Source organism: Sinocyclocheilus grahami, unplaced genomic scaffold (genome assembly GCF_001515645.1).
Source record: "Sinocyclocheilus grahami isolate Dianchi unplaced genomic scaffold, SAMN03320097.WGS_v1.1 scaffold74.1, whole genome shotgun sequence".
In the NCBI taxonomy this organism is placed as follows: Eukaryota; Metazoa; Chordata; class Actinopteri; order Cypriniformes; family Cyprinidae; genus Sinocyclocheilus; species Sinocyclocheilus grahami.
Genome location: NW_015505253.1, coordinates 954210 through 962047, shown reverse-complemented (window position 1 = coordinate 962047; position 7838 = coordinate 954210). Strand labels below are relative to the sequence as shown.

Sequence of the window (7838 nt, the reverse complement as noted above, 5' to 3'; positions counted from 1 at the left end):
TGCTTTCACACCTGTAGATCGATTGCTTTGTAATAATTTCAATCCCTGTTTCGGAAGAATGTTGCTTTTTGTTCGCTTTCACACAGCAAAGTTTCTAAACTGACCAAATTTGTTAATACAAGTCATGCGCGAGTAAACGGTTGTCTCATTGGTCAAAGTTTCACGGTTTATTTTCCAGGATTCCACTTAGCTGTCATCCGTCAGGATGGAAAGACAACAGCTTCGCGGGCTTATTGTTGTTTGTTTTTTTTGTAGCTGTCGTTATAATAATTTATCATTTTGAGCAGGAGTTCAGGATTGATTGGGAAAACATTTTTAAAATGCACTTACTACAATGAAAGAGCAATAAGACGGCATTATAAAATAGAAAAGTGCGCTTTGATTTTTGAATGGCAAAGACGTGCTCACCCACAGACATTCACAGGTTAATTTTGAGGTATTAGCAAAACAACAAAGCTAATGCTTTTCACGGAACTTACGTAATTACCCATCATAAATTGTGATATTGCCTGGTTCGTTGGTCCGTTGGCTCGGATTGCTTTCTCACTACAACCGGACCGCTCCAGAGTTCGTTTTCAATCGAGCCGAGACCACCTCGTTCAGGTGATCACGGACCGATTGTTTTGGCGCGGATCCGAGCACGATTGCAGTGTTCACATATTTTTGAAACAACAGGCCAGGTGTGAAAGCACACTAAGACGATTAAGAAATCGCTCTTATCAGCTCATAAAATTAAAAAAAAAAAAAGATAAAATTACAAACAGGACCTTGCCGTACAATACTGCCCATATAACGGTGTTATTTTAGTATCACTGATTTACTATTAGGGCTGCACGATTATGACAAAAATCATAATTGTCGATTATTCCCTTTATTAATTACGATTATCACAATTTAAACAACTTTAAATGATTAATTGCCGCTTTGAACGATTACGTAATCGTGGCATTCGTAATTGTAATCACGATTAGAAATTTGATTAATTGTGCAGCCCCATTTACTAGTACAGTTTTTATTCATATTTTGAATTTTGTTTTCGTTATAATTTTCATTAAAGTTTTAATTTTGTCGCAGGTTAGTACAGCTAACAAGTGCAAAATTCTGTCTACATAATTACATACAGGCGACTGTAGCTGCGAAAATCAGCCTAATGGCAGAGATTTTCCCCCACACACAATTTCCATATATTTTCTCTCAGAGATTTGTGCCGCCCTATGACCCAGAATACCCACTTAGCACCAGGGTTTTAATAGGCCAACATGGGGCACCTATGCAAACAAACAATTCAGGTCTATTCATGCCACTTGTGGATTTCATACATATAGAAACAAACTGAACCCTTATATTGTCACAGAAGGAACCACTCGCTGTCCTTGACATATCAGAGCTTGTTATAATTCTCTCTTCAGCTCCTACAAAGATTCTTCTCCAGAACTGAAGTGTCAAACTGCCCCTTATGCAACAGCACTGCGGTAATTGCTCAGTAAAGTAGGCCACAGCGTGCTGATGCACTGGACACTGCACTGGGAAGATACTCAAACTTCATCAGTACAGGAAATCATTTTGTTGATAACCTTTCAGATCATCTTGCAAGAATTTTCACCCACTTCCTGACCATTATTTTGTGAAGAAAGCCTACCCAATCAGAATCAAGATTTTTTCAAATTTGAGGTCTAGACCAGTTAGATGCAAATCAAACCCCATTTGAACATCTTGCACATTTATTAGGTGACTTTTACCTGCTCCAGCTCCTCCTCTGCGTATTTCTGTCGGCTCAACTCGTTCTCAGTTCCCTCTCGGAGCTCCTTCAGTCTCTGCGCTTCTTGTTTGGCAGCGTTGATCTCGTCCCTCAGCTTCTGCTCCAGGTTTACCTTCTCCACCTCCACTGAACGATGCTCCTCCTGAGCGATCTGTAGCCTGTGTAAAGAAAACCACACACATTCTACCAGTACAAAATGTTTTCAAGAGATTTATTTAGCTTGACTGCAGTTCAAAATGTAGCCAGCCGGGTAAAACCAACAACTTTAGGATAAAGCAGAAGTCAAATGGTTGTTTTAGCAATGGGCTGAATGAAATACAAGTGGTAAAGCATTTCTACAAATGCTAGGAATCACCTAACAAGGCTGGCTTTAGGGTGAAATGTTACATAACGCAATTAATATTCATGAACCAAGCCACATCTGGCAAAGATTGTGCACTAAACTTTCACAGGAGAAAAGACATGAACAACAGAAGTCATTAAAATGTGCATTTTTATATGCAAGATGCATTCCTGCAGATCAAACATGTCATGGGTTTGATTCCACGTGAATGCATGAACTAATAAATGCATTCCTTGAATGTAACGCAAGTCACTTTGGATAAAAGTGCTTGCAGAGTGCATAAACGTAGATGCAGTTACACAGTAATACACTTTATTCAGTAGAAATTATTTTCTCTTCTATACATAAAATTCAATTGGAAATTAAGTTCTTTTGAACTTTCCATTTATTAAAGAATCCTGAAAAAAAAACTTTAGGGAAAAAAAAAATCATCCAAAAATAGAATGTGCATACATTTGAGCAAAATTAAAATAAAATAAAAAAATAAAATACTCAGTTCGGAAAAAAATATCTGAAAACAGAATGTGCATAATTCTGGAGAAAGAAATAACTGATAAAATAAAATAATATAATAAAAAATAAAATAAAATACTCCGTTCATAAAAATATCTGAAAACAGAATGTGCATAATTCTGGAGAAAGAAATTACTGGTAAAATAAAATAAAATACAATTATTTATAATTTCAAAAAGGTCACACTGAAAAAAAGTTTCATTCATCCAATTAAAAAAAATAGGGTAATGATTCACATCTATATATTTTTTTAACTTGAGCCAATGAAAAATAAATAACTTAAGGGCAAGTTATTTTTTTTTCATTGGCTCAAGTTAAAAAAATATAGCAATGTGAATTTTTTTTAATTGGATGAATGAAATTTTTTTTTCAGTGCACCTATTGGCCAATTAATTGGCTTGGCTTATATACTGGTCTATCACTAACTGCAAATACTAATTTTGGTAATAAGTTGTGGGGAAAAAATGGTTTAACAAGTTTTTGTACTAAAAAACAGACACAAAAACAGGTCATCATAAAAATCCGTTATAAACAGTCCACTTGCAGGATAAAAACTCTAAAGATTAAGAAGCCACAATCATAACCCAATCCTTGCTGTTTGCCTGGGTTTATTATGTCTGTATGCAGAGACACACACACACACACATATATATATATATATATATATATATATATATATATATATATATATATATATGCAGCCATAGTCACATGAAGCTTTCACACACAACTGCAGTACGTTCAGTCAACCAAAAACTGCATTCACAGGAAACTCTGATTGCAAAACTAGGGTGCGGCTTTAAAAAGAAAAGCAGAAAAGAAAAGCTGATGTCATATCGAGCAGGAAAGAGGAGCGGAAACAACACTGACAACTCTAGGCTTCCCTGAGCTACGAAAGGATTAACGAGTTTTCCTGGCGACAGAGAGAGGAACCGCGGGGCCCCTGATTTATCTATATAAAACCTCCGATCAATCTTCCCTTAAATCTGTCTGGGGGCTTCACTTGAGGCATTTCCACTGGCTAAAATTTAGGGGACACTGGAGTGCCTCAGGAGAGACAATATCAATTGCTCCTGGGATTATAAGTAGCATAATTCGTTACAGGGAATTCAACTTTTAAAATTAAGCTTAAATCAGATTGACTTTATATACACCTGTTTGAACTCATGGTGGGTCTGTTTTGAAAACTTTGTTATTGTTAAAAATCAATTTCTCTATGGAGAAAATGAATGGGATTTTGGAATGAATACGGTTGCTGTATGGCTCATGCAGTGTCACTGACATCCAGAAGATGGCAGACAGAAGGCTTCGGAGGCCTGACGGAAAGAGAAACAGGTGGATTGGGGGAGAAATGCTCATTGAGTGAAGGACTAGTGTAAGGTGATCTGGACTTCCAGCCACGACCGAACATCTTCAGCACTCAATCCTGACCTCTGCCACTCACCATCCTCTAAATCATGTAATCGTACCTCAGTGTTACAAGCCAACAACAAATATCTAGCAAGACAAGTCTTCTCATTTACAATCTCAAACTCTTTATGATCATGTAGTCAGGAATCAAGATCGTTTTCGAATCTTTTCAATTACCAACTTCTCCATACTCAAACAAAACATTTCGTCTGACGTGTCATCTTTGCTTGAGCTCAAACGACGATAGTTTGTTTTACTCACACATTCAAACAAAACATTATTTTGTGCTGGTGAAAGTACAGTTATGAAAACAAAAGATGCAACACACAATAGACTAGACCAGCGGTGGCGAACTCCGGTCCTGGAGAGCCGCAGCCCTGCAGAGTTCAGCTCTAACCCTAATTAAAACTCACATGCCTGTAGCTTCCTAATAACCGTTCAGACCTTGATTAGCTTGTTCAGGTGTGTTTGATTAGGGTTGAAGCAAAACTCTGCAGGGCTGCGGCTCGCCAGGACCGACGTTCGCCACCCCTGGACTAGACTATGCATGCAATGATTCATTCAATTCTTCTTTTATTCCTCCCCCACAAACGTGCACCTGCAAGCCTAGATAAACACGGTTCGCTGTGAAGAACATTCTCTCACATCGGATTTTACGAGGGTCAAACATGTGAGTTGTGGGAGAGAATGAGGATGGTCTCTAAGAATGAAGAGTCATGTGAGCTTGCCTCAAATACACTAGAGAGAGAACTAAAATGAAATTCTCAATACTATAAAAAAATAATGCCAAGTAATAAACTCAATGTAATTTGTCCCAGAGTGTCAGTTACAGTGAAGACAAGTGAAGACAGCTGTACAAGTACTTTTCTATTAAACTCTTTTGTTAAAGCTAAAATGAAAGCCAAAAAAAGAGAAATAATTGTATTTATGAAAATAAATAAAAATGTGAAATAATCTAATTTCAATGTTTCTGAAGTCTCTAATGCCCACCAAGGCTGTAATTATTTGATCAAAAATACAGTAAAAAAGAAATAGTAAAATATAGCCATTTGAAATAATGGGCCCTATCATACACCCGGCGCAATGCACGGCGCAAGTGTTTTTGCTAGTTTCAGCCCGACGCAGTTTTCATTTTCCCATCATGCGCCGTGTTGTTTAAATCGCAAATGCATTTGCGCCCATTGGTGTGCCCATGGTTGCTATTTTGAGGAACTGAAAATAGACTGCGCCATAGACCAACTCAAACCTGGTCTAAAGTCTGGCTCAATATTTTTTTTTTGTTATTTAAAGAGCACGTTATTAATATGCACCTATAGGCGGGTGCACAACGCACGTACACTTTGCTTATTACACACACAGGGCAGCACACAAACATTTTTAAAAATGAAAAATTACATTCTGCCATGTAAATAGCGAAAAAAAAATAATTGTTAATATTTGCATCATTTATGATTTATTTTATCCTCCCGCAAATAATAAGAATGCATTTTTTATTTCCCGACCCGCAGATTATACGCAGTGCCCATGGATATAAGAAAAGCAAAATATGTTTGCTGTGTAAATCAGACGGACTTACTGAACAACATGCAAATTCATTCTCTGCCAGCAGGAGGTGCTTTAAAGCGGGAGAAACAGAGGTTTCCCCAGTAATGGCTGTACACAATGCAGCGCTGACTGAGCTCACAAACGCTGCTTTATCAGGCATATAACATCAAAGATGAAATTAAAATGACATCGACAATTTTCTAAAGATAGTCTTCCTTCAGAAACGCAGTGATATAAAACCACCCGCGCCTTGTTTTGATTTTTAAACGTGCAGTACGTGCTCATGTTTATTCAACGAAGCCTTTTGGAAAATCCGTCAGTTTTGATAATGTGGCGAGCGCCACAAATAAATAAATGTATGGGAAACACATCCCACAGCACAACCACCTGAGCCCAACTTCAGTCTGCTCATCACCTTAGCTTTAACGGTGTTTGTAGCCGGCACCATAGCCAGACTTATAAACAAACACAGACCGAAAGTTAATTTCGGGCCAGGCGCGTTCGCCCGATGAAACAGTCTATATAAAGCTTGAAGCATCAGAATCGGCATCGGTATCGGCCGATCACCATGACAAGAAATCGGTACTCCGTATCGGCTGCAAAAATCCTGATCGGACTCTGCCAGCAGGAGCTGCTAAAAAGCGGGAGAAACAGGTTGTGTACACATCAGCGCTGAGCTCACAAACGCTGCTTTATCAGGCATATAACATGCAAGATGAAATTAAAATGACATCGACAATTTTCTAAAGATAGTCTTCCTTCAGAAACGCAGTGATATAAAACCACCCGCGCCTTGTTTTGATTTTTAAACGTGCAGTACGTGCTCATGTTTATTCAACGAAGCCTTTTGGAAAATCCGTCAGTTTTGATATTGTGGCGAGCGCCACAAATAAATAAATGTATGGGAAACACATCCCACAGCACAACCACCTGAGCCCAACTTCAGTCTGCTCATCACCTTAGCTTTAACGGTGTTTGTAGCCGGCACCATAGCCAGACTTATAAACAAACACAGACCGAAAGTTAATTTCGGGCCAGGCGCGTTCGCCCGATGAAACAGTCTATATAAAGCTTGAAGCATCAGAATCGGCATCGGTATCGGCCGATCACCATGACAAGAAATCGGTACTCCGTATCGGCTGCAAAAATCCTGATCGGATCATCCCTAATTATGTATACAAATCTAATATAAAACAGTTTAAATTGTAATAGCCTTGGTGATTTCTTTCAGAAACGTAAAAAAAATCTTAAATAGTTCAAAGGTTTGACTCTTAGTGTATGCATGCATAATGTATTACATAAAATATTAGTAGTAGTAGTGGTAAAAATACTATATACTGCTCTCAAGTAAATAAAAATATGAAAATATGAAAACAGAATGTGTATAATTTTAAACTTGCGTATTCTTTTGACTTTGACTGGTAATGTAATCATCTAAGCATCCTACCAATACCACCGCAACAACCCAGAATGACCTAGTAACCTCACAGCGGCACACTAAAGCGACTGGAAAGCAATGCCACCCACCCACAACATCCTTCCGCAAATGTAAAAGTCTACTGCACAACATGCAATTCCAATCAAACTGAATTGTAAATTGCCATGCAAAAGTGGCAGCTTGCATTACGCCTCATTTCTGACTCGGAGTGACTGGACAGGGATTCGCGAATGTGGTAATATGGAAGAGGTTTGTCTGGTGTGAATTGCATCAACACACCTACACAGGAAACTGCTGCAATGCCTGACTCAACTGCCGCGGCCTTGATAAGCCTCCACAATACGTCTCAAATGGAGAAAAAAAAATGCCTACATACAAACGGCCACTGCAGCTTGTTTAAAGGGCAAGCTGACATTTCGTTTTATCTCCAAATGTTCCTAAAACAAGCCTACAGCAAATTAAATGTACTTTTTGGGAAATGACAGCCCACAAGGACCTGCGTTCATGTATGACATAACTGGCTGAGGCATTCATTTTATTTTTGTCCTCGAGTTAAAAGCTGAGATGATTCAAAGTATCCGGGGTTAATCACCTCCCTCCGGGGCGACCAGAGCACTGTAGGCCTCTCACCCACCAATCACCAGAGACGTGGCCCGGTGACTCTGCCGGTTGTGTCAGAACACAACATGCTGGACATCCTCCACTGTAACAAATACACTCTGCATAGTTTCCACTGCCCCTTTCCCTTCACACACGCTCTCACAATTCATGTTAAAGGGATATGGGAACTCTTCCGGACACACACGCTCCTGTGCCTTTCTCTCAAAAGG

General features: G+C 38.8%; 1 pseudogene; it reads right to left on the bottom strand.

Moving 5' to 3' along the window:
• Positions 1 to 7838, bottom strand: part of LOC107585776 (stromal interaction molecule 1-like) — a 53340-nt pseudogene that overhangs the window by 7923 nt on the left and 37579 nt on the right.